At 35.1% G+C, this 24,155-nt stretch overlaps 1 protein-coding gene and 1 long non-coding RNA gene across 18 annotated transcripts in view; one reads left to right on the top strand and one right to left on the bottom strand.

Moving 5' to 3' along the window:
- The window catches only part of Tenm3 (teneurin transmembrane protein 3), a 2,467,413-nt gene that overhangs the window by 1,702,506 nt on the left and 740,752 nt on the right, over positions 1-24,155 (top strand). The gene's annotated exons all lie outside the window — the stretch shown is intronic.
- The window catches only part of LOC111756601 (uncharacterized), a 148,130-nt gene continuing 138,077 nt past the window's right edge, over positions 14,103-24,155 (bottom strand). The window contains exon 7 of one of the 2 annotated variants that reach the window (XR_002791025.2): positions 14,103-14,315. This is a non-coding gene — a long non-coding RNA (uncharacterized LOC111756601). The remainder of the gene's footprint in view (positions 14,316-24,155) is intronic. The other variant, XR_010042580.1, reaches the window with a different exon arrangement.

The following is a 24,155-nucleotide window of genomic DNA, read 5'->3' as shown; positions in this document are numbered from 1 at the left end:
TGTAACACTGGACCAGTTTCTTCGCCTTTGTCTCCGTCGCCTGGTTCAGTTCTACATGTGTTTCTTCCTGGCTTCTGTGACAGCCATAACTTCAACCCTATTCCTCCACTTAAAACAAAAAAAGCAAAAAAGTATTCCTTTCAATACGAAAATCAAAGTCTGCCATTCTCTACTGGTCCCTTTTGATGGATGACCACCTCACTCAGAGTGAAAGCAGTTCTGCGTCCTCCAGATGTGACCACTTACCACGCATGTGCTCTCTGAACTCCTGCTCTTCTTTGGCCCCTCTCAGTTCCTCTCCTCAAGCCACCTGCCTCCCTAGTGTTTTGTTGCCCTGCAATGATCTCTAGCCTTCAGGCCATTTCATTTGCCGCGGCTTCCTCAGATGTCACTTCCTTCAGACCTCTGAAATATAACACCGCCCTGTACCTCCTGTACTCCCACCTCCTTTCCTCCATGTTTGCAGTACAGTGTACAGCACCCTAGTAATTGCATGGTTTCCAATGTGTCCATCTGCAACTCTCTATCTCTGTTGAATATAAGCTCCATGAGGGTTCTTTGTCTGATCTCTATTGGACAGTGTCTAAAACACTGAATAGAGCCTCTACAAAGAAAGTAATGTCACTGTGGTCCTTGAGAATACATCGTATTCACAGTTACTGAAAAACATTGACTCTATCCAGTATCTGAAACTTTCTTCATGTTACATTAGGAAATTATATAAGTAGGTATAACCATAAGGCAACTTCAAAAATCCTAAACTGGATAATTTTACTTTCCCAGATTTCTATATTTATATCTTATTGGATGTATAAAATACCTTTTTGTGCTCAGTGCCTTTTATTCTTAAACATTGTCCCTGAAACCCATTCCCATTTTTTTTAATACCAAGTTCACTGAATAAAATCTTGCACAGGTGATAGCCTCTTTTTTGTTTTTGTTAACCTTGGACCTGTCTCAATATCAGAGTTCCAAAAAAAAAAAAAAAAAAAAAAGGAACAAATATCTTACAGATTGTAATCAGAAGTGCTAGAAACAGGCACTTTACAATGAGTATACAAACCTGAATTATGCAACCTACTAGCTTTTGTGTGTGACATGCTGACAGAGGTTGACACTTAGTGGCTTAGTACCATGTAGTTGTCAGCTGGCATTAAGACTTGCAGTTCATTCTGCAGTCAAAATAAAAGAAGAATGACAAAGTCCGTATTTGGAATCTACACTACAACACTGTGGCAGTCTAAAGCATTTCTGTTTGCTCCATGATTCGCAGTGTCCCTCTGCTTTGTTATGCACAGAAATGGACTCATTTAAGCTTAAACAGGGTATCTGTTAACTATTCACACCTAAGTGTGTTTTGCTCAAGGTAGTCATAAAAAGCAAAGTTTTCTCATCAAACTTTTATGCACTTTTCTTAGGTTAATTACAATCATATATAATAGAAAATAAGCAAGAAGGGAACTCGTGGAGAAATTATATCTAATCAAGAAAGGACACATTATTCTTTTAGTAGTTTATGTGAATATAATAGAAAGTTCTAAACCTATAGTAAAATGGTTCAATGAATGTGTGAAAGTTTCTTTATATTTTCTAAGTTTTTAAACGTTCTCTGCTTGAGTACCAGATATGTGTTGCATTTTTTTAAATAATTACTTGTAAGCCCACAATGTTACCATGTCATATTGAATGGGATTACAGTCACAGAATTAGACTTTTAAAGAATTGTGGCTTATTGTATCTTTGTCGTAGTGCCTATATCATGAGTAAAGCAAGCTTTTAAACTCATAAAAGTAATTAGGGGTATGATCTGTGAAAATACTTTCATATTGTTATAAAGCTATTTGTGTTGCCTTTCTTTTTGAAAGTGAATCACTTGGGGCCTTTTTCTTCTTCTAAATCATGAAAGTTGTGCTTTCTTTGTTTGTATAATGAGTAAGAGCCTTATCTGGAAATTGTTGCATAGCCAGAGTGTATTTTAGATAGACTTTGAAAATTCAGTTTTATATGAAGTAGTCTTTTACCTGTCTGATGCTGGTAATTGAATTACTATACAACACATTAAGAATAGAAAATTTAGAGTAGTAACAATTAAGTTATGTTCTCATGTTCCAAAGAGTAGACTCCTCACAGCCAGAGTAGGAGGCCAAATGTTGTCAAGTGACGGACAATGACAACAGAAAGGGAAGAAAGAAGACACTGCATTAGTCCTCGAGTCTTTCAAGGATGAAAAAGAAAAAGTGACTCAGACTTGAGTCAAGTAGTCTTCTCTTTGAGCTGCTTCAAATTAGGCAACAGATTGGACAAATGATAGGTCAGATTAAGATACAAGCATGCGGACAGGACTTCCTAGTTTGTCTTAGAGAAGGACCTCACAGTTCACATGTATCCAGAGAACAATCACACAAAGCAGAAGCACAGAATAGAGCTCTTACTCTTCTATGTATCGCTCTTGACTGGGGAAGAGACCTCATCAGCACTCAGGCAGTCTCACTCCATAACAAGGGCCACAGTTATCTGCATTCCAAAACCATACTAATCATGGTCAAGTAGGGGTTACAAATGCTAGTGATTCCATGTGCATTAGTATCTCATTCAAATCCACCTGACTCACACAGTGATGCTGAAATATGGGTTTTTATTTTCATCTCTATTTCAGACTCAAAGATACTAAAGTATTATAGATGACTTTGTATTATCGGTAGCAGTTCCCACATATTTACCAATTGCTAGGCATGATCATAAGCACTTTGTATTAGATTTCAAATTTGATCTTCAATATAACCCCATGAAGCAGATGCTCTTATTGCCAGATGTGGTTTGGATGACGAAGGTGGTGACAACAGTAACAAACACCTTTGCAACTGTCAGAATAGCATGCTTAAGAGCCTAAACCCAGGAGGAAGATGTGTGATGTACTCTGCTCCCTCAGAAGCTTGATAAGCTCACTTATGCATATGCTCACACACACTCACCTTGCCTGCCACCATGTTTTACTCCCCAGACTGTCTTCCTAGACCCATTGATACAGCTATATCACAACAAAATGACACCTATTGAGACTCACCTCTACTTTCTGTGTGGAAAATTGTATGAGTTTTATAAGCTAGGAATGGCAATATAAACTCAGGATTGCATTTTTGAAATGTTAATTAATTTTGGAGAAGTAATTTACATATAACGAAATTCATTTAAGTGTACACCTTAATGAGTGTTGAAATATTCATATACTATGTGATCACTAACACTACCACAGGTATGGGATGTTTTTGTTCAACCAGAAAGATTTCTTGTGACCCATACCAATCAATCCCATCTGCCTTTCCTCCCAGTTTCTTCTGTCATTAAATTTCATTTAGATGGACTTACACTGTGTATGTGTCCATGTAGTTGAACATACCAGCACTCATCCCTTTTTTTCTGAGTAGTATTCCATCAAATGTATATGCTACAATTCGTTTTTCCACTTTCTTGTTAGTGACTATTTTCTGTTGCTTCCAATTTAAGCTACTACAAATAGAGTTGCTGTGATCATTTTTGTGTACAAGCATAAGGACATATATTTTCATTCTCTTAGGTAAATACCCAAGATGCAATTATTGGGAATTATTGGGAATGGGAAGCATAAATTAATTTCATAAAAGTCAGAAAACTCTTTTCAAAGTGCTTGTACCACTTTACATTCTCACCAACAATCTATGAGAATTCCACTTTTTAATACACTTGCTAAAACTTGGGATGGTAGTATTTTAAATTTTAGTCCTTCTATTGAATGTGCAGTAGTAACTCGTGACTTGCATTTTTATGGCCAACTAATAATATTTAGCTTTTTCCACGTGCTCATTGGCTATTTGTATATCATTATTTACAAATACTTGTTTTTATTTTTTATCTTTCATAATGGGCTGTAAGTACTTGTACATTCTAGACATTAGTTCCACAGTTCTGGAACCTAGCATATTCAAGTTCACGACCAACTGATGAGGGCTCTCTTTCTGGATTACAGATTGCATCTTCTGCATATATCTTAATATAGCAGTAAGAATGAGTGAAGTCTTGGGGTCTCTTTTAAAAGAGCACTAGTCCTAAAGATGAGAGCATCATCCCCAAATGTTAATGGTTAATATTGTTGAAGGTTGACTTTGAGAAAATCTAACTTACCTTTTTTTTTTTTTTTAGGTAGACAGACACACAGTCAGATACAAAAATTATAAATTAAAATAAATAAATATATATATATATATATATATATATATATATATCCTCAAATCATGAAGGTTTTCTGTATTCTTCCTAGATATTTTATAATATGAATTTTATGTTTAATATTATAGTTAACATGGTTTGGGATTTATAGTTAATTTTTGTTTATGATTTGTGATAATGGGCAAGATAATATACAAGTGCCCTGCACACACACACACACACACACACACACACATTTTTTCAGTACCATCTTGGAAAAAATATTCTTCCTCTATGAAATTACTTTTATACCTCTGTTGGAAATCAACTGATTGTATATATATGATTCTATTTCCTAGGTTGATTTTTAGTTTTAAAATTGTGATAAATACTGGGTAATACTTTAAAATATCATTAATCTCTTACAGAGAAATATATCAGGTTTTGAGTAGATTATATTTTCATAGTTTTTGTTCTCCCAGTACCCAAACATAGCAAAGAGAATGAGAAAAGTGTTGGGGTCTCTTTTAATTCTGGGGAGGAGAGCTTTGCCTCTATGATCTAATCATCTTTCAAAGGTCCAACCTTCTAATACCATCACATTGGCAGCATATGAACTTGGGAAGATGTAAATATTCAGACTATAGCACATGGAAGCTAAAATATAAGAAAAATATTCTAAATCTTATTGTAATATTCTTTAATTGTATTGAATTTTCAGTGAATACCCATGACAAAAGTTGCATGCAAAACCAGGCATGTTGCCACACACCTACAATCATAGCACTTGAATGTTGAGGCAGGACAATTATGAGTTATAAATTCAAGAACCACCTGAACTACATGGTGAGAATTTGTCTCAAAAGAAACAAAAATAAAAATTAAAAACTTTACATAAACATCTTTCATGATGTGCCATTTGCATCTTCCATGAGGGTAATTTTTGAATTTTAATATATATTTTTGTATGTAATTGACACTTAATTATACGTATTTTGAGATACATGTGATATTTCAATATATGTCTACCGTCTGTAATGATATTATCAGTGTAATTGATATATCTATCACCTTGAAAGTTTATCACTTCTTTGCAATGAGGGCATTCAAAATGTTCTTTTTACTCAGTACTTTTAAGTATGCAATTAAGTTTTTAAAAATATTTTTAGGGTTTTTTATTTGAATTTTTGGTTTACATCTATATTCCAAATATCTAGTAAAGTATCTAGCGTGGAATAAGTTATTCATTAAATGCTAGAAGAATGAAAAATATTTAAAATCAGAACGGTTATCCTGAATCTGATAAAGGTCCTGTAAAATGTATAGTCATTATCACCATACCAGAGAGTTACAAGATGTTTCTTTGCTTACTTGCACAAATGCAAAGAAATCACCACTTGGCATTCTTTAAATTCCCAAAGTTAAAAATTTATTGGAGAGATGGTGAATGTCCAAGCCAAAAAGGAAAAGCTGTACTACATAATAGATTACTGATGCTATAGGCATCTACTATAAGGCAGATGTGTTGTATTTATCTGGACTACATATGATTTAGATCATCATATTAATTCAAACTCTCATTCAGAAAACTGCCAAATTTTGTCAGTCAGGAGAGCTACTGCTCTAGGACACTGTATAAAACAGTAGAAAGACATGGTCAAGTTTTTAAAATGTTAAATGAAGGCATCGTGTTGTAAATCACTCTTACTAAAAAAAGTTATTTAGAAAGTGTTCTTTTTGCTTATTTACTCCAGTTAGCATTGCTGGAATGAACTGTCCCCTGTGTAATCTGACACGGCAGGACTAGATGCCAGTGCACATGCTGCTTTATGAATGTTTCAGACCGTTTGCTCTAGTGTAAATCCATGTAGACTGTGTAAAGATGCTGTTCTGCATAGTTTATTTTGTCTCTCGGCCATCACGCACTAAGCCCTGGACATTACTGTGTACAATGGGTTTTGAATTCTGTGCCCATGGACCACAGCCAGCATCACGCACAGAAGTTAATGGCCGATTGTTATCTTAGCCTGTAGCTTGCATTCCTTTTGATAAGACTATTTCAGCAAGGAGGTGGATCACAAAGTACAGGATTAATTAAGGTCAAATCCCAATGAAACGTGCAATCTATTTTCTCAAGGAAAGAACTTGGAAGAATCACAGGGTAAATTTTACAAATGAAAACCCAGTTTTTAAAATAATGCTTAATTAAACTTGAAGCTTAATTTCCTTCTTGTTTAAAGAGGTAGAATTGTAATGCAACATAATTTAAATGTGTCAGTACATCAGTAGACAAGAAACATTCATCATTGCTATGAACTACTGCAATTTACAATGGTAGCAAACCACCCTGGACATCCTAACAATCCAGGGACATCTAAATCATCCAGCTATGCTGACACTAGCTTATGAACATCTGACAATAAAGATTAGTCTCTGGGCAAGCACCGAATTGGAGTCCAGTGGTGTACTGTTAGTTTAAAATGTAGCTTTTGATGGAGAATAATGGACCAAGTCAGCCTTGAGACTCCATATACTAATGATTCCTATTTTAATACTTTGCAAAAATGCCAATTCCAACTGGGATTAGAACACAGAATTTAACATTGTGCTGAGTTTCTGGCTGTCTTACACAATGTGTTTGCTTTGAGGGATTTTAATGCTATTTTTCCTAATTATCTCCTGATAGTTTTTCCTATCATATTATAAAGTCTTAGACAAATTAAAGATTAGCTTTGTTACCTGATAAGTAAACTCCATTGAGCTGAAGTTCTTTGGATGCTGCAGATTTCTCTTGTATGGTGAGAGAAGGTAAATTCTAATTAAAGCCTATCTTTAAAATGAAAATTCATAATAAAATCTCTCTTCCTTTAATATGAATATAGACACATAGTCAGATCTGCTGCAGTCACACCTTTCTCAACATGGACAGCAGCAGGTGTAATTACCTCTGTAAAGAAATTTGAGTAGAAATAAATTTAAAGATAATTAAACGATTTACAAGTCTTTGATTTGTTTATCTTTGTTCTTTAGAACTCTGTAGTCAAACAAAATGAGACTTTCTAGCTGCCTGTTGTAAAACTTTTAAATTGTTGAACGCAACTATCTTTCTAAATTAAGATTAGAGTAACTACCAATAATCAAGTAATGATCCGAGTGAATCATTTTTCTCCAACATTAGATACGGTTTTAAACAATTTTATAAACTTCTAGAGTTGTTTGAAGGTGGGCAATTCCTCTAGTATACATGGCCTTCGGTTTCTGCCATTTGGAATAAATATGCTTGATAAATGAATGGCAGGATATCTACCCGGACCTCAACCCAAAAATATGCTTCAAATCACCCTGAACTCATCCCCAGGAGAAAATTTAATATATGTAATATTTATTCCTATTGTACTAATACCATAATACATGTAAGAGAAGATAGTAATGAATTCCTTTCAATATTGTATTCTCAAAGCCTAGTAGGGTAAATGTGATAACAGAGAATAAAAAAATAACATTTATTAAATAAGTTGGTGATCTATTTAAGATACCAGATTAATGTATGCATTAAGTGGGAGAATGTGCATGAAAATATTGCAAGAATCTATGCATATATAATGTATTAATTAACTAAATTTTACATAAATATCCTTGAAAATAACTCAGCACTTTAATTATTTTTATTTGATGTCCATTATTGCTGTTGCCATTTTTGTCATTGTTGTTTTTGTTGTTATTAGTTTTAACTTCAGAACCAAATATAAGATCCTACATAAATTTTACCTCCAAAAAACTATTGTTGTTAGCCAGGTATTGTGGTGCATGCCTGGAATTCCCCTCTGGAATTCCGAGGCAGGAGGATCACAATTTCAAGACCAGCCTGATCAACTCAGCAACTCAGTAAGACCCAGTCTCAAAAGAAAAAGTACACAACGCACAAAAAGCACAGAATGAAGGGATTTATCTCAGTACAAAGCTTTGCATTTAATCCCCAGACCACAAAAGCAAACAAAACTGCTGCTGCTGTTGTCTTGTTATTATAGTTTGTTGCTCTTGTTTAGTAGTAACCCAAGAAACTCAGGTATTACTTCCTAAAAAAATTCTTTCCTCAATTCTTTCTCCACATTGGTGTGCTAGTGAGCTTTATTTCAGGTCTTACGACACTTTCTAATTACAGGAATCCATGACTATCTGTTGACTGCCCACCCATTTCCCTGAGTGACTGGTTTGTTGAAGCTTGGAGCATCTTCTGTTTTGATAACACTGTAACTCCAGGGTCTGAAAGAATCACTATTTCAACTAATGCCGCTCATCATGTCTAAAGAAGAGGGGGGAAGGAATAATGAGTGAAGGAGCAGGAAGGACAGAAATGGATTATCATTTTATGCATGGTAGCACATGCCTGTAATCCTGGCACTTGGGAGACTAAGGCAGGAGGATCTCCAATTGGTGTGTTCAAGGCCAGCGTGGACTGCATGGTGAGACCTTGTCAGAAAGAAAGAAAGAAAGAAAGAAAGAAAGAAAGAAAGAAAGAAAGAAAGAAAGAAAGAAAGAAAAGAAAGAAAGAAAAAGAAAGAATGAAGGAAAGGAGTAAAGAGAAAGAAAAAGAAAGGAAGGAAGAGAATGAAGCTCAACCTGAGCAACTTAGTGAAACAGTATCTCAAAATAAGATGTAGTGCATTACAAAGGCCTTCAGTACCAGAAAGAAGATGTTCAGTTAATGAACTTGATAAACCCAGAGTTCCGTGAAAGCTTTGTTGGAACATTACCTGCATATCAGCTTCCCCTACTGTTCCTTTTCACTTGTTCCCACCTTTCATGTAGGGTAAAGGAAGAGCTTACATAACAACAAAAGGTTGAAAGAAAAGAAATTCAGATTACAAAGTACACTTTTGGTAATATATTTTCATTTCCAATATTCCCAACAGAAGTAGAAATAAATGGAGTTTGGATAGATAATACATATGAATCATATATTACTTAAATATATGCTTAAATTGTCACTATAAAATAGATTTTTAAGAGACCTGTACCCTAAAAGTGGGCAATAAAACCTCAGGACTCTATTCTTTAAACTGAGAATTTGGACATCATATTGCAAAAGCAAGTGAGAAGAGTCAAATAAAGTTCAAGGGCAAGTTATGCAAATGGAAAATTAATGACTTTATTTTTCTCTGTTAGGCATCATTTCCTAAACATTTGAAGCAAAGTGTGTATTTAAAACCACATTTAAATTTATCTTTGACATCTTTTTAAAGAAAAATAGGAATTAAAATGCAATTTGTCTATACTGTATTCGTACACTTCATACTTTCCATCTATTTAGCATTAATGTTGTAAGTAGAGCTATTCTTTTAGAAAATGTCAAAAAGAACAAATTACTCAAAATGGTACTGTTGATTATAAGTAGGCTGTTTTGCCTTACACTAATGTAATGAATTCTTTCAGTAATAGGACATATTTTTTTTCCAATTTTTCATGATAATTTTAGTGACTTGTGATCAGAAAACTGAAGGATAAGGAAAACCTATCTCAGTGAAAAATATTCCAGTACACATATCTACTAGGCAGCTATTTCTTGAGGGCAACTTTAAATCTAAGTCAGAAATGGATTGAGACTGGCGATCTTACTTCGTCCTTTGGAAAACTATGTATATCACAAAATCAGTATACATTTTGACATAGTTGGCAGCCTTTGCTTGAAATAGGCTCTGAATCAACTGAGCATGGAAACTCAATTTGCCTGGGGATATACTGGCCTTTAAGTAAAGAGGTTTGATAGTCTCTGGTAGAACAACAGAGAAATCTCCCAACATCTATAATTTTGTGTATACTATAACTGTAACAGACAGTCTTGGTTTCAAGTCATCAACTGCTAATAAAATGATTATATATACTTTTTAGAACAGAGGTATAATAAATGTGCTTTTAGGCTTACTTGAACACATATTTTTTTAGAGTACCGATTTCATTACATATTTTCTTTTATTTTTCCCAGAAGATTATTTTTGTGTTATCTCTCTAGCAACCCTGGTCATGCAGAATACCACCTGCTGATCACACAGCTCTGTGACAGCCATTGCAGATTGCTAATGGTAACAACTCACTAGTAAATAGATGACTTTGAATGTCTGATCTAGCCCAGGGGTACCAAAGGGTCTGCTCAGAGGGGGCATGATGAAGCTACTTAGGAATAGTGAGACCCAAATTAGGAATAAGTAAATGTGTAAGCAATTATCCATGAGCCCATACTACCTTAAAATAATTGGAACCACTGTGCATGTTGCTTAAAAATGCCTGATGCTGCCTCTCAACTTGTATCTGCTGTTATATGCTGGCACTGGGAAAAGAAAAAAGGGAAAGTACCATGTATATAAGCCAGACAGTGGTAATATACAACTAGTTTTTGTTATTTCTCATGGGTACATTTTATTACCTTGCTATTTAAAATGACATTGGATCAGTGCACTCAAAATCATGGTTGAAGAAAAGGGACTAAGAAATACATCCATATATGGGAGGCACTTTATGAATGGTGCTAGAGAGCAAAGCCAGGTCTCTAACATGCTAAGTATATACTCAACCACTGAGCTACATCCTGAGCCCTAATATATTTTTAAAATACTTTTCCAGTATCCAAACAGTAAAAATGCATTATTTGTAGGATTTTCTAGAAAATGTATTATTTGGGATGTTTCAAAATGTCAGTTTGTGCAACTTTCAGACAATTATCCTAAGTGTAAAAGTCTTGTTTGTCTCTTCTACTGGCTTCATTTTAATTTAGATTTTTAATGGTGAGCTACTAGTATTGGTCAGATAAAATGTAAATTGGAAAGATAAAATGTAAATTTTAAGCCATAATCCTTATCCTATGTAAGTTAAAATGTTACATTAAGCCTAAAATTGGTCCAAGAGAAAAAAAAAAAAAAAAAAGAAAAGAAAGACACTAGTCTACAATTAACCTACAGACATGGTTGTATTATGTTTTTTAGCATGTAAACTATGTTAGGTAGGACTCCAATCTCTGTGTAAAACTCTAACAAATGAGACATTAGCAAGGCATCTAAAATAAAATACTCATACTGTATTTAAAGTAATTCTAATTGCCTCTGCCACTCTAATTTTAATGCATCCAAATCATTTTTATCATATAAATGAAGTTTGAAAATGTCAGCCAGAATCCAAATTCCAGAATTTTATTAACAGCAAATAGTTGAGTAAATTAGTGATAAAATGTGTGAGCAGACCTGATCTTTCTGTTTTTTCTATTGTGCCTTAGCACCTGTCCTGTTGTCCATGCAATCGAGTACCATGGGTGTTAACCTGTGAGTGGTAGCACTTTAGGAATTACTGTATTTATTACTTGCAGTGGAAATCATGCCAAGCAAGTTCCCTAACCAGATGAATGGATTAAGGAAAGGAATTTGGTTTGGATGAAACAGGTTGTATAGATGCCAAACAATACCCAGCTGTGAGGCTTAAAAGCTCATTGTATTATCTTGCTTATGATAAAGCAAACCAGCATAAGTCATAGGGCATCATGATCACCTTCAAAAAAACCCCCACAAATTAGCTGCTTACACTCTGCCTGAAAAGTAAAGCTTACAGTGACAGCTAACTGTGTATGAGACACTCGAGTCATACTTAAAATAAGAGACACTTTGTGCTTGCCAGGTTTTTAGCATCTCAAAATTCAAATGCCAGTACTCAAATACCAATTTCCTTGTGAACACATAGACTAGAGGAAGTGAAATAAAATTAAGTAAATGATACATAAAAATTTTTTAAGTGAATCTACATGTATCTATTGAGTGATTAGTGTGGGCTTTTCTTTGATACTGAATTGCTACAGCTTCTCAAATGAGAGCAGCTCTACCCTTTTAATTCGACCCTCCATATTTAATGTATCTTAAGAATTTCCAGCAAACTTTATCTTATTGAACGCTTTGACATGGTTTGTGAGCTAGTTTCTTTGAATACATTTTAGAATTGATTTCTTCTGAAGATACAGCATATTACCACTGTAGCAAGAGAAATAATCAGATTTGGCCACACTGCATGTACAAGAGCTGCCTGAAACAGATGGAGAGCTCAATCCTTCAGTAGCTATAAACAAATACAATTCAAAATAATGCTATATTTTAGTAAGACAAGTAATATATTAGAGTAAATCAATGATTACTTGAATATAAAGAGATCCCAACTGCCTGATTTTGTGTTCTAATCCTGTCTCTTGTCTCTCATTCTTACTCTTGCTTTTGCTGTTGGATAAGTCTCAGGGCTAGTGCCTGCATGTAACAATATTTTTTTTGTTAAATTTCAAAGCTGAATTTGCCCAAGAGAACAAAAATAGCTGTTTTTAAACTTTGATCTCATCGAGTTTTCATTCTAGGAGGAATATAGACACTGCAGGCAAAATTTGGCCCTGATTCCCAAAGAAGATACAAAGATTTGAATTCAGATGGAATTGGAATTTTTGTGTGTATGGCATATGCTGGCCTCATAGTTTCTGTTAACAATTCTGAACCTGTATGGCCCAAAGTAGATAGATAGATAGATAGATAGATAGATAGATAGATAGATAATCTCCAGTCTCCATCTTCAAAGGCCTCTAGCAATTGATAGAATGTAGATGAAGGGCTTGATGAAAAGAGATAATTAAAACTTAATGGATGATTGTTGTATAAGAAGGTGAAAAGAAAAATGATCATTTTAGGTATTCACAAGGAATTTATAAAGACTTCTGTGTGTTCTGAGTAATTAATTTTGGGGATTTAACACTTGGGAGGTGACCCCTAATAAGACATGGGTCAAGGCTAAGTACTCAACTCTTTCTTCCGTTAATGGCTTATGGGTGTTTTATACTCAGTGTAAGAAAAAGACACTAATTCCAAGAAAACTAGAGGAAAGCTGACCTCTCCAGAAATTTTCTATTGAATTGATTCAGACTACAGCAGTGACCTTTTGATTTTTTGAGGTCTCTCCTAAAAGGCCTCCAGGGATTAAAGGGCACCATATGTACCTTGGAAAAAAATAGACTGATTAAGACCTTTGACCAGACGGTTTCAGAAATTACAAGCATCTCTCCCCTTAGGTGGTGACCACAGAAGCATTCGCTCCAATTCCTCATAGACATAGTGTCTCAGCAAATGGCTGATCCACCAACAAAGTATGAGCTGAACTTAGGGTGACAGAAAGATGAGGGATAATTTTACAAAGCTTTCAGAACTTCAATCTCCAGTAAGCTACTATATCTCTCTAGTGGCAGCTACTTTTGTTTGTGTGTGTCAGATGACTAGCTTGAATGAGCTTTTTCATACACATTCTGTTTGAAGAAAGGTCTTGCTGTGTTCTTTCCTTCTGTCATTCATGTGTCTGTCTAGTACGATAGCGTAGCTTCCTCGCAACTCTGCCTTCCTTTCTTAGTCCTGGTCTTCCTGCCTTCATCCCCCTAACTCTCTGAGTTCCTTAATGTAGCTAGGAAAAAAATCAGTCGCTGTGATATTAAATTTTGAATATGTTGATGGAGCTATTTTCTTTGTCTCATCTATATGATGCTATTTGTATACTGCACACACTACTGAACATTGTCAACATATGATACGTACCAGCAGGAACTCAGATATAAAATGTGAATTTGCCACAGGTGAGAGAGTAAACATTTAGAAAACAAACATGGGAATTATAATAGAAAGAGAAAGAGAGTATAGAATAAGATATGCATTGATTTCATTAGAGGCATCTCTTATTTGGGAAGCCAGGTTGCTTTGATGAAAAAAATTCAACATGATATCTATATAAATGTCCTTCAGGCTTGTTATTAAATATCTGAAGTCAGCTGGTAAAACATAGGAACAGTAATCTTAGGTGACAGTCATAATCTAAAACTTAAAAACAAAATTCACAAACTTAGTAATATTTTTCTCTTCAGCATTTTAAATATTTCCTGATACTGGTTTAGTCTAATAAAATTTTATTACAAAACTATCAATGTATATTCATTTACAATACTAATCAGGTCACAGTGATTACATACTGTCAGAAGAGTGAAAATTTACTTCATCAGAGCCACGCTTCTGTATTTGATTCTTGATCCCTTGGTTTGTTCTCCTTGAGAAGAGGCCACAGGTCTTTGTGAGCAGTGGACACTTAAAAAAAATGAAAGTTCTTAATGTTTTATTATGTTTTGATGTTTTATTATGCACATTTTCAAGCATATAGAAAAGTAAAGCTATATTTGCGTCTTGTTTCATTTATTCCCTCCACATTATTTACTATTTATTAATCAATGAATTACTTTAAATTATCTTTCCTGCCAATAAAGCTCTTATTGATAAGGAATTTATTTATTATCTTCTTTGTTAGTTTGATTGTATACTATCATTCCTTCCTTCCACTTTACACAAAATCAACGTCTAATAGCAAGTGACATTCAGTCACTATTGAAATTTCTCTAATTATTTTTAAAATGTCACTTTTCAGTTAGTTTAAGTCAGGTTCTAAACAAGTATCTTACATTATACTTTTTCTTTTCTACTTCTTATACTCTATAATCAACATTTTAGTGTGTATGAGAATTATTTGTCACTGAGATTCAGAATTTCTTTTAAAGCAGGACAAGGAAGTCCACTCAGGGTACTGCATATTCTCTGTTGCATTTCATGAGCTGCCTCACTTGGAGTAAGTTCAGGTGATTTCTGACTAATCTAGCCATTCTAAGGCTCCCTGTATTTCACTGCAAAATGTTAGGGTCTTTGGATGATTCCTGCATAAACCCATCACTCTACCCAGGTTGAAAAACTAGTTTATTTTGTAAAGCTATCCGTTTTCATCAATTTATGAACATGTCTGCATATCCACTGAGCTGTACACAGGCAACTGTGTCACTCTTCCCATAGATAACAAGAAAGTTTACAATTACATCTGACAAAATGAAGCTCCAGATGGAGAAGCACTGTAGCACACAGAACTCAGAAAGTTGAGGCAAAATGCTGAACAAAGTGAGTTACACACTGAGGTTCTTCAACATATATCAAAAGGGTCTCTATGACATTATATTTGCGATGAGGGGATGAAAAATATCATGTCTAGTCATGAAACCATCTTTACCTATTTGGTTCAGGGCCATACACAGTGGAATACTTCCCTTCCCTTAATATTACAAAGTCATTCTCCAACCTCTCTGCAGATTTTCTCTATTAGATTATCTTAGAAGGCCACAGCTAGTGTTGAGTCTATTTCTCACTTTATATAAAAGTCAAGCAGTCAGAAGGCTGAAAAATCCATTCAAAACTTCAGTTGGTGTCTTCTATCTTCCCCCAGTAAAGCCGATCCAGGAGAATTAAATGCGAGCTGAAATAAGCTTATCTCCCAGAAAGCCCAAGGGCAAATGTAAGATTCTGGCAAAGAATTAGTAAAGGCTCAGAGAATGAAATAAATACTTGTTTCAAATATAATTTGGAGACACTGTAGACTAACATCAACCCTCTCTCCTAGAGAACAAAAACAAGTCTGTCTTTCAAATGTGCAAGACCTTGTCTACAATAGTTGGTAAATTGATTCCCACCTCAACTGTGCTGCTGGACATTAAAGTAGTGAAAACATTATCTTTACTTGACTGATGAAGGCTCTCTTTGTCCTTCCTGTGCCACACTTTACGAGTGTTTGAGGAACACAGATAGCATTTCCCTGACCCCTTCCCAGTGCCGTGTGAAGACTGAATTGTACCTCTGCCCTGCTTCTCCCTCTCTCTCTTCCTCTTCTCCTTTTTTCCCACTTCCCCTCCCTTGCATACAAACCTGTCTAAAAATATTTTAATGCAGCTATTTTTAATAGACACTCTTATAAAAGGCTTCCTTCCATTCTCAACTTGTCCACCTCATTTTTTCCAGAAACTGAAAATTACCCAGGTGATTTGGATGCTAGTAAATACCACATTCTTTCTCAGTTCTGTAATCTCCTCTCCTGCAAAGGGCCAGGTTTGGAAAAGAAGGAGAACGGGTTGAAATATGGACACAGCCGTGCACCTGCCTGTTGTGTGACCTTACCTGTTCCCTGACCCTGGATTTCTTTTCTGTAAATTTGAGACTGTAACATTTAATCTCCAGGATTATTAAATTACACACAAAGTGCACCTGAAACAGTGCATAAGATTATAAATAACTCCATTCACGTTAGTTTTAGAAAATGTTCAGTTCCTAAATCCAGCTCAAAACCCATTGGTTTCTTTTCCTCATGAAATGAATACAGCTTTTGAATAGGCTCTCCTGCCTTTCTCATGTTTGCTCTTCATGCGACAGGGCGCTGGCCTGCTTGCCACCTCCATTATTTCACATCACCGGCTTCACTTTGTCACCTACTGGTAACTTCTCCTAGAATGAGTAAAAGCACCAGTTTAAACCTCTCAAACCTCAGCCAGCAATGCAACACAAACTCCCATCTCAGAAACTTGTAAATAAGGGAAGGACTCCAGGCAATAAAGCAAAGTAAGTCCTTCCTATTCAGAGCCACTCATAGCACTAGGGTTCATCAGTGCTATTCCAGGCTCAGTTCTAGATTCTGGCTTGTTTTGGCTGCCAGCCTGCCCCGCTAATGTGCCTTACTTGAGATAACCCACAGATGGTTTTGTTGTGCAACCGAAACTCATTGTCCTGCGAGCCAGGATTGTCTTTATCCCCACTGCTTTTTCACAAGGACTACTATTCTGCTCTGAAACTCCAAACCCATTGGTTTGAGCCTTGCTCGATGCTGACACACTTCCATGAGATCCTCTCCCTCTCTCAATCTGGGTCCTCGGTCTCATAGTACGCAAGAGTGACTGGAAGGTATCCAGTCTCTTCACTTGCTTGACAGATCTACTTGCCTAGACAGGGACGTCTTGTCACGCCAGAATCCTCCTGGACTAAAGCTTTCTTCACCGTGTACTAATGAAAACTATGCAGAATCCATATTCCCTTTCTTGACTAGTGCCTTCCAGTCTCTGCCATTTTCAATAGATTCTATGTAGACATAACTGATTAAGCCGTAAGAAAGGACATCTAAATTCCTTATGGACATTTGAATGCCATTTGTCAATGGCTATTTCTAAGTGAGGTCATCTGTCACTGAGGTACAGAGTAGGCTCTGCATTAAGAACCTCTTAATCCATGGTGGTTTCTCTGGATGACAAGACACAAAGAAAGGCCTCTCGTTTTGCTTTGGTAAGTTTCCAGCACTTTTGTTTTAAATCGTGAAACAAAAAACTCAATAATGGATAAGAATATTAATATGACAAATAACCAAACAAAAGCTACAGAAAAAAAAACAAAAAGAATATTAATGAAAAGAGCAATTGTTAGTGGCCACACCACCCATACATAATCATTGTTACTATGTTGAAATATTTTTCTGATTAAATGATGAAGTTTCTGATACAGAAGATAGCCCTGTAGAACTGTTGTACAAAACTATAGCTATAGTCAATTAACAGCATTAATTTAGACCTAAAATGTTTTCAGCAAGTATATCTTATGCTGAGTGTTCTTACCACAGTTTTTAAAAATTAGAATCATTACACACATACACACACATACATGCATATATATATATATATATATATATATATATATATGTATATATCCTTTTAAAAGTTGACTTAGCTTATACACTGTTATAGAGAATGAAAATTTACAGGATCCAAAAAATCTAATTAAGCATATTGTTCCATTACTAAACATATTATAAATGTTGACCAAAATTGATGTTTATTGATAATAACTTGAAAAATTGCGCTTGATTACTTAAAATTATTAGTCATTCATGCTTCATAATGACTTCGAAAAAAATTTTTTGATTCTCTTAAAGTTTTTATGGCTAGCTCTTTAAAATATTCTGTTTTGGCCTGGGATTTAGCTCAGTGGTGTAAGCGCCTGCCTAGCAAACGCAAGGTCATGAGATTGATCCCTGGTACCAAAAAGAAAAAAAAAAAGACAGAAAATTCTGTTTTAACCCCTTTTCCTGTCATACGACATCAATAAAGTTATTTAGTGTTTTTGAGTTTCAGGGTATTCATCTTTAAAACTGGAAAATTGATAATACTGATAATAAAGTATGACTGTATATGTTTCAGTAGTCTTTTTTAAAACATTTTCACCACTATAATATATGTGGACTATGGCATTTTCATATACAACATATATCATAACCAGTTAGTTGTTATACTTGTCATCTCTGATAAGAAAAAAATGTTAGAATGTACATGAATGCATGTGAGTGCAGGATACTTTTGTATATGAAAATAAATAACATTTCCTAAATTAAATCCACCAGTGTTTTACAACAAAAAGGTTGAAATTCATGATATTAAAATGCATAACACAGTGGTAATGACCAAAACAAAAAAGAGGCAACTATTTCAGTATTTATAATAAAGTGGAAAGTCTATTTCTCACTTTGCAGAAATCTCACCCAGGTGGGTAAACATTTTGCAAGTTTGAATACCACCTGACAAGAAACAATTAAGAAGTGCAGTACTTAATTTGCTAATTTGTTATCTGATTTAAATTAAAGATAAATTAAACTGTGTTCTTTATTAGTAAGATTCAAGTAAACAAGATTTAGAGAAATATATGGAATTGAATTTCTTTGTGATTGATTTTAATTATGAAATAACTTGCAAAGACAGCTCCCCATTTGTTTGATTTGCAATAGTTGAAGAATGCAAACATCTTAGCTATACTTAATATCTTTCGGACAACACCTTCATCTCAAATATTTGTGATAAAAGTTAAATTGTATTCTCCTAGGCACAAATTCTGCTTTTTATTGATTCATTAAATTAAATCATCAATACCCATTTAGATAACAATGAGTCTCATAAGTGTTAAATAAATGTTATATATAAATTTTCCAATATTTGTATAACAATTATAATTAATAAGAATACAACATTGATATCCACAGCAAAGTAATATTGAATTATTTGTTGTTAAACAGCTATAGTATGGTATAATTAAGTTTTTTAAACTATCTATACTTATTTTCATAGTTGCTAACCTTAGAATTATCTGATAGAAACTTTATCCTATCAAGATAAAAGAAAAAAAATACTCTTTTGTCTATCGTCTTAAAACTTTCACTTCCTGGGGTTTAGTCTGAAAGAGAATGCATCTGCTTAACATCAAGCAGTTTTTAGAACTCTCCTTGAGAATTTTTCCACCATCAGTGAGTGATAACCACCTCCTTTATGTGATCATATGATATAGCTTTTAAAGTCTACATTTTAAAGTTATTTCAGGGGCCCACTTAATCGGGGTTACAGAAGCCCTGTGGACTCTCCTTTATCTCCTCCTCACTTGGGTTTGTCTCCATATCCCTCGACCTTGTCTGCTACTGGCAGCTCAAACTATGGTTTGCCAGTGTGTTTCTGACAAAAAGAATATTTCTGCTTTTGCCACATAGCAAGTATTTATTAAAACAAATAAAAACGGACATTATTTTTGTGAACTACAAATAAATGCATCCTATGTGCCAAGAAACCATGAAGGTTTTTAAAGATATATTTTTAATGCTATAATTCCATTACTAATAATTTTGAAAATGGTATTCAAGAACTAATGAAGGTCATCACAGAATGAATGTTTATTAATTGAGCTGGAAAAAAGAGGACAAATACTATCTAGACAGGAATTAGGTCGGCTCTGTTTGTGGCTTTAACCACTGTTCCTAGCATGGTGTCAGGCATGTGGCAGTTACTCAAAATTTTTCATTAAAAAATAGACAAAAAGAGAGAAAAAAAAGATAAGGAGAAAGATCAAGACAAAATGGAAAATGTCATCCTCATCCAAAATCATAGAACAGCTGAATTTATCAAAATCATGGCTTGATAATTCCTAACCAGGTAAAAAAGCTGCTACGTACTAATCTAACATGACCCCACCCTCTATTTCTTAAAAAAGCACAATTCCAACAGTAGAAAAGTTAATGTAACTGCTGAGAAGCATGTCAGTCTGATCACCTGGGTTAGCTTGACCATGGTTTAAGAAAAGCATCCTCTCTCCTGCCATTTTGATGTATAAAATATGGTTCCATTCTGAGAGAGTGTTCCTTGGTGAACAGGCATCAGTATTTTTTTTTTCTCCATGCTACAGAGGAAATGGAGATAAAATGTATAGAAAATTACTTTCCAGAGACTTATCAAAGAGGGAAAATGGCCTACTGTCTCTCTATAATAAAGAATTCAAACTTATTATTCCATCATTAGAAGCAAGATAGTTTATTAAGATGTTAACATTGGAATATTAGTTTGTGCTCTCCAGAAAGATCTTAGAGAAGATGGTTGTATGGTGTTTTAGAGAGGCTAAACTTCCAGCAAAAACTCTCCTAAAAATGTTCAAACTTCACATCACAGAGAGCAGAGACCCATGGAGACTAAGTAAACTGGGCAATATTTTAGACTGGTGCCCAGTGACTTTTGGGGCCTCTCCATCACCTCAGTGTATTATAAGGCCCAGGTCCTCAAAACAGGCTTGACTGAGATTGACCCCAAGATTTCAAATGTTGGACTCAGAAATTAAGTTCATGTACAAAAAATAAGGAAATATGATATCGAGTGTTCGTCTGAGTCTACAGATTGGGAATACAAGGACTTCATTACACATTATACAATAATGATATTAAGTGAACATTTGCTCTCCATGGGACAGAGATATCCCTAACTGCAGAGGAAATATGTACAGACTTTAAGGCATGAATCCAGTCCTTTCATAGATCAAGGAAATCAACAATTTATGGATAAAACTCATACCGAGAACTATAAATGGAGTATATGAAAATACAACCAGGGATGTTGTTACATATTACAGAACTAATATCAATGGTACAATATCAAAATTAAAATCCTAAAAACACTGAAAGAATACTGATTTTTTTAGACCTTTCTCTTACAACACATATGGTAGAGCTCTAAACAAGCATGTAAATAGCTGGATAGATTTTTTTTAAAGTTTTTAATTTTCTAACACTGGCCTAGTCACTTGGGATACATCAGTAAACAGAAGATGAAGATTCCTACATTCTATAGTGGAGGCAAATAAATCAGCAAGAGGCATGCTAAGTAAATTATAACAAATGAAGAGGTGACAATTAGAAAGGGTATCTTGAGCCAAAGGACCAGAGCTGAGAAGAGGATGGAAGCAGAGCACTGTCTAAATGGAAGTCAGGGTGAGTCTCATTAGGCCTATGATTTAAGCCAAGGGTTTACAGGAACAGATGGAGTCACATGGGAGGTAACTGGAGGTAAACCATGCTGGGAGGAAACAAACAAACAAAACAGCAAATGGGGAAAATGTCCATGAAGGATAAAGGGGGAGCCCAGCAGGAGCAGGGAGCAAGAGCTTCAAACAGCAATGTTGATCTTTTAAGTGTGAAAGGAGAGAGGAGAAGGAGGATTGCTAGCAAGAGTTCAACTCTCAGAAAGACAAACCCGATAAGGAGCTCCTAAGAAAAGCCAGCTCATTAGAGGACTTTCCCATGTAGAAGAAATGACCAGGCTGTAGAACCCCCCAACCTGCTTAGTTATTGCCAAGGTGGGAGCTATGAAGCCATGGTAGTTTGAAGGCCTGGAGGCAGGAGTGTCTTGCAAGTTTAAGTAGCAAAAATGAGCCAATGTGGTTAAAGCAGACTGAACAAAAGAGATAGAAACAATAGATCAGACAAATAAGGACTTGGGAGGCTTAACAGTAGGGCCTTTTGCTATGGTAAGATCCTTGGCATTTCTTTCTGAGTGCAATAAATTTATTACCAGTATACGAAGCAGTTTTGAGCAGAAGTATTATCATATTATGTTTTAAGAATATCCCCCTCACCGTGTGTTTAAAGTAGGTTGTAGGGAAACCAAAGTAAAAGTCAAATAGACTCGGTGACCACTACAGAGACCCAGGTGAGGATGATGAGAGCACAGTGCAGAACGGAAGCAAAAGAAGACACGAAGAGCCCAGGTTTACAGATGTATATGGAGGTAGAATCAACACCATGTCTGAAATATGAGATGGAGGAGAAATGGAAGGTTTATAATTTTCTTGGGGCTCCCGTAACAGAGAATCACAATGTTAGCAGCAATGATTCCTGCTGAGCTTCTGGAAGCCTCAAGTATTCCTTCTCCCTATGTCTTTACATTGCCATCCCTCTGTGCATGTCTGTTTGTATCCAAATTTCCCTTTTTAAAAAGCATCAGTTATATTGGGTTAGGGCTCACTCACAGGTCCTCATTTTAATTTAATCATTTGCAAAGGCCCCGATTTCCAAATAACAGGTAATAGAAGTTAGGACTTCAAAACCTCTTTGGAGGACACAGTTCTACCCATAACAGAGATTATTTCATTAACACTGTACTAAACAATTGAAAGGATGGTGTCTTCATCCATTTACTGTTGCTATGCAAGAATATAACAGAATTGGCAATTTATAAAGAAGCATTTATCTGGGAAAATATCTTCCCAAATCTATGCCTAAATCCTCCATTTTTACTTTATATGAATGAAACATAGTTACTCTGTGGAAAAAAGTTTAATTAGCTTGTGATTTCAGAGAGTGAAAAGTCCAAAGTCATAGTGACAGCATCTGGCAACAGCTTTTATGCTGAATTACCTCATGACAGTAAAGCTAATGCGCAAGAGAGAACAAGCTCCTGAGTTGGCTTTTATAGCAAAACCATTCCAGAGAGAACTAAACACCCATTCCACTCACAAGAGTGGAGGTCCTTGCAACCTAATTACCACCTTTTAGGTGCATCTCACAATACTGCCACATTGGAAATTAAGATTCCAATATCTGAACTTTTGGGACATACATTCTAATTAGAGCAGATGGAATTGTTGTCAACTGAGAAACAGAAAATCCTGGGCATAACAGTGTTAGATAGATAGTTTGAGATGTTTATTAGAAACCAAGTGGGAATGTCAAGTTAGGCAATTACATAGACATTAATCAAAGTTTAGGAGACAGGTCTAGGCTAAAGATTCAAATTTGGGAATTGTCAGCATATACATGAGTAAAGAAGACTGAGCTAAAGAACAAGTCCTTTGACATTCTAAAGTTAAACAAGGAAAAAATGAATGATCAAAAATGTAATTGAAGGTAACCAAAAAGATAAGAGGTAAACAAAGGAGATATTATTTAGCATATACCATATTGGCAGCTGAATATGGAATATTCACTATGCAACTTGGTTTATATATTTCGTCTCTGGTTCTTACACACTACAGAATTTCCATTCCCTTTTCTGATCCCTTTCTGTTGAGATAAGCTAGCTCAATCTGAAAAGGAGGGAGGGAGAGAGAGAGGGAGAGAAGGACAGAGAGAGAAAAAAGAGAGAGCTTTAGAAGCATCATGCATTGTATTTTGGAGAATGAGACAGACCATTTGGCTTCAAATCCTCATTCGGCTCTTTTAATAGTTCTGCAATCTTTTGCGAAACACTTCTACTCTCTGTTTCTCAGCTTCCTCGGTTGTTAAATGTGTAAGTTTTAGGATTATTGTAAAAATTAGGTAACCTCTAAAAAATGTTTTAAAATTCTTTGAGCAGAACATAGTACATAGTCTGTACTATCACACTGCTTGTTAATCAAGTGAATTGATGTGAACTAAGTATACTAAAAGTTACACAGCTCCTAAGTAGCAAAGATAAAAAAATTGAGCTTAGGATTTTCTTCATTGAAAGCCCTTGCAACTATGTCATATCACAGTAAATGTAACTACACCTTTACCATTAGCATAGATTAATTAACCTAATTAGTGAAATTGATCATTTGTAAAAATGGAGAGACAGCTTTGATGGCTGCATTTAAAATGTTTTACTAAATAAAAAGTGACATTTTGAGAGGATTAGTTGTATAAATGCGAACAAAATGAAAGAGTGAACCATAAAAGAGGCCAAGACCATTGGCCCAAGGAGTAGGAAGTCCACTTCACAAAATCCCTTTTTCAGAAAGAGAAAGCAGAAAGAGAAGGAG

Source organism: Cavia porcellus, unplaced genomic scaffold, assembly GCF_034190915.1.
Source record: "Cavia porcellus strain 051 isolate PalLab524CR breed Dunkin Hartley unplaced genomic scaffold, mCavPor4.1 scaffold_24, whole genome shotgun sequence".
In the NCBI taxonomy this organism is placed as follows: domain Eukaryota; kingdom Metazoa; phylum Chordata; class Mammalia; order Rodentia; family Caviidae; genus Cavia; species Cavia porcellus.
Note: the sequence above shows the minus strand (reverse complement) of the source record. Positions and strands in the feature narration are given on the sequence as shown.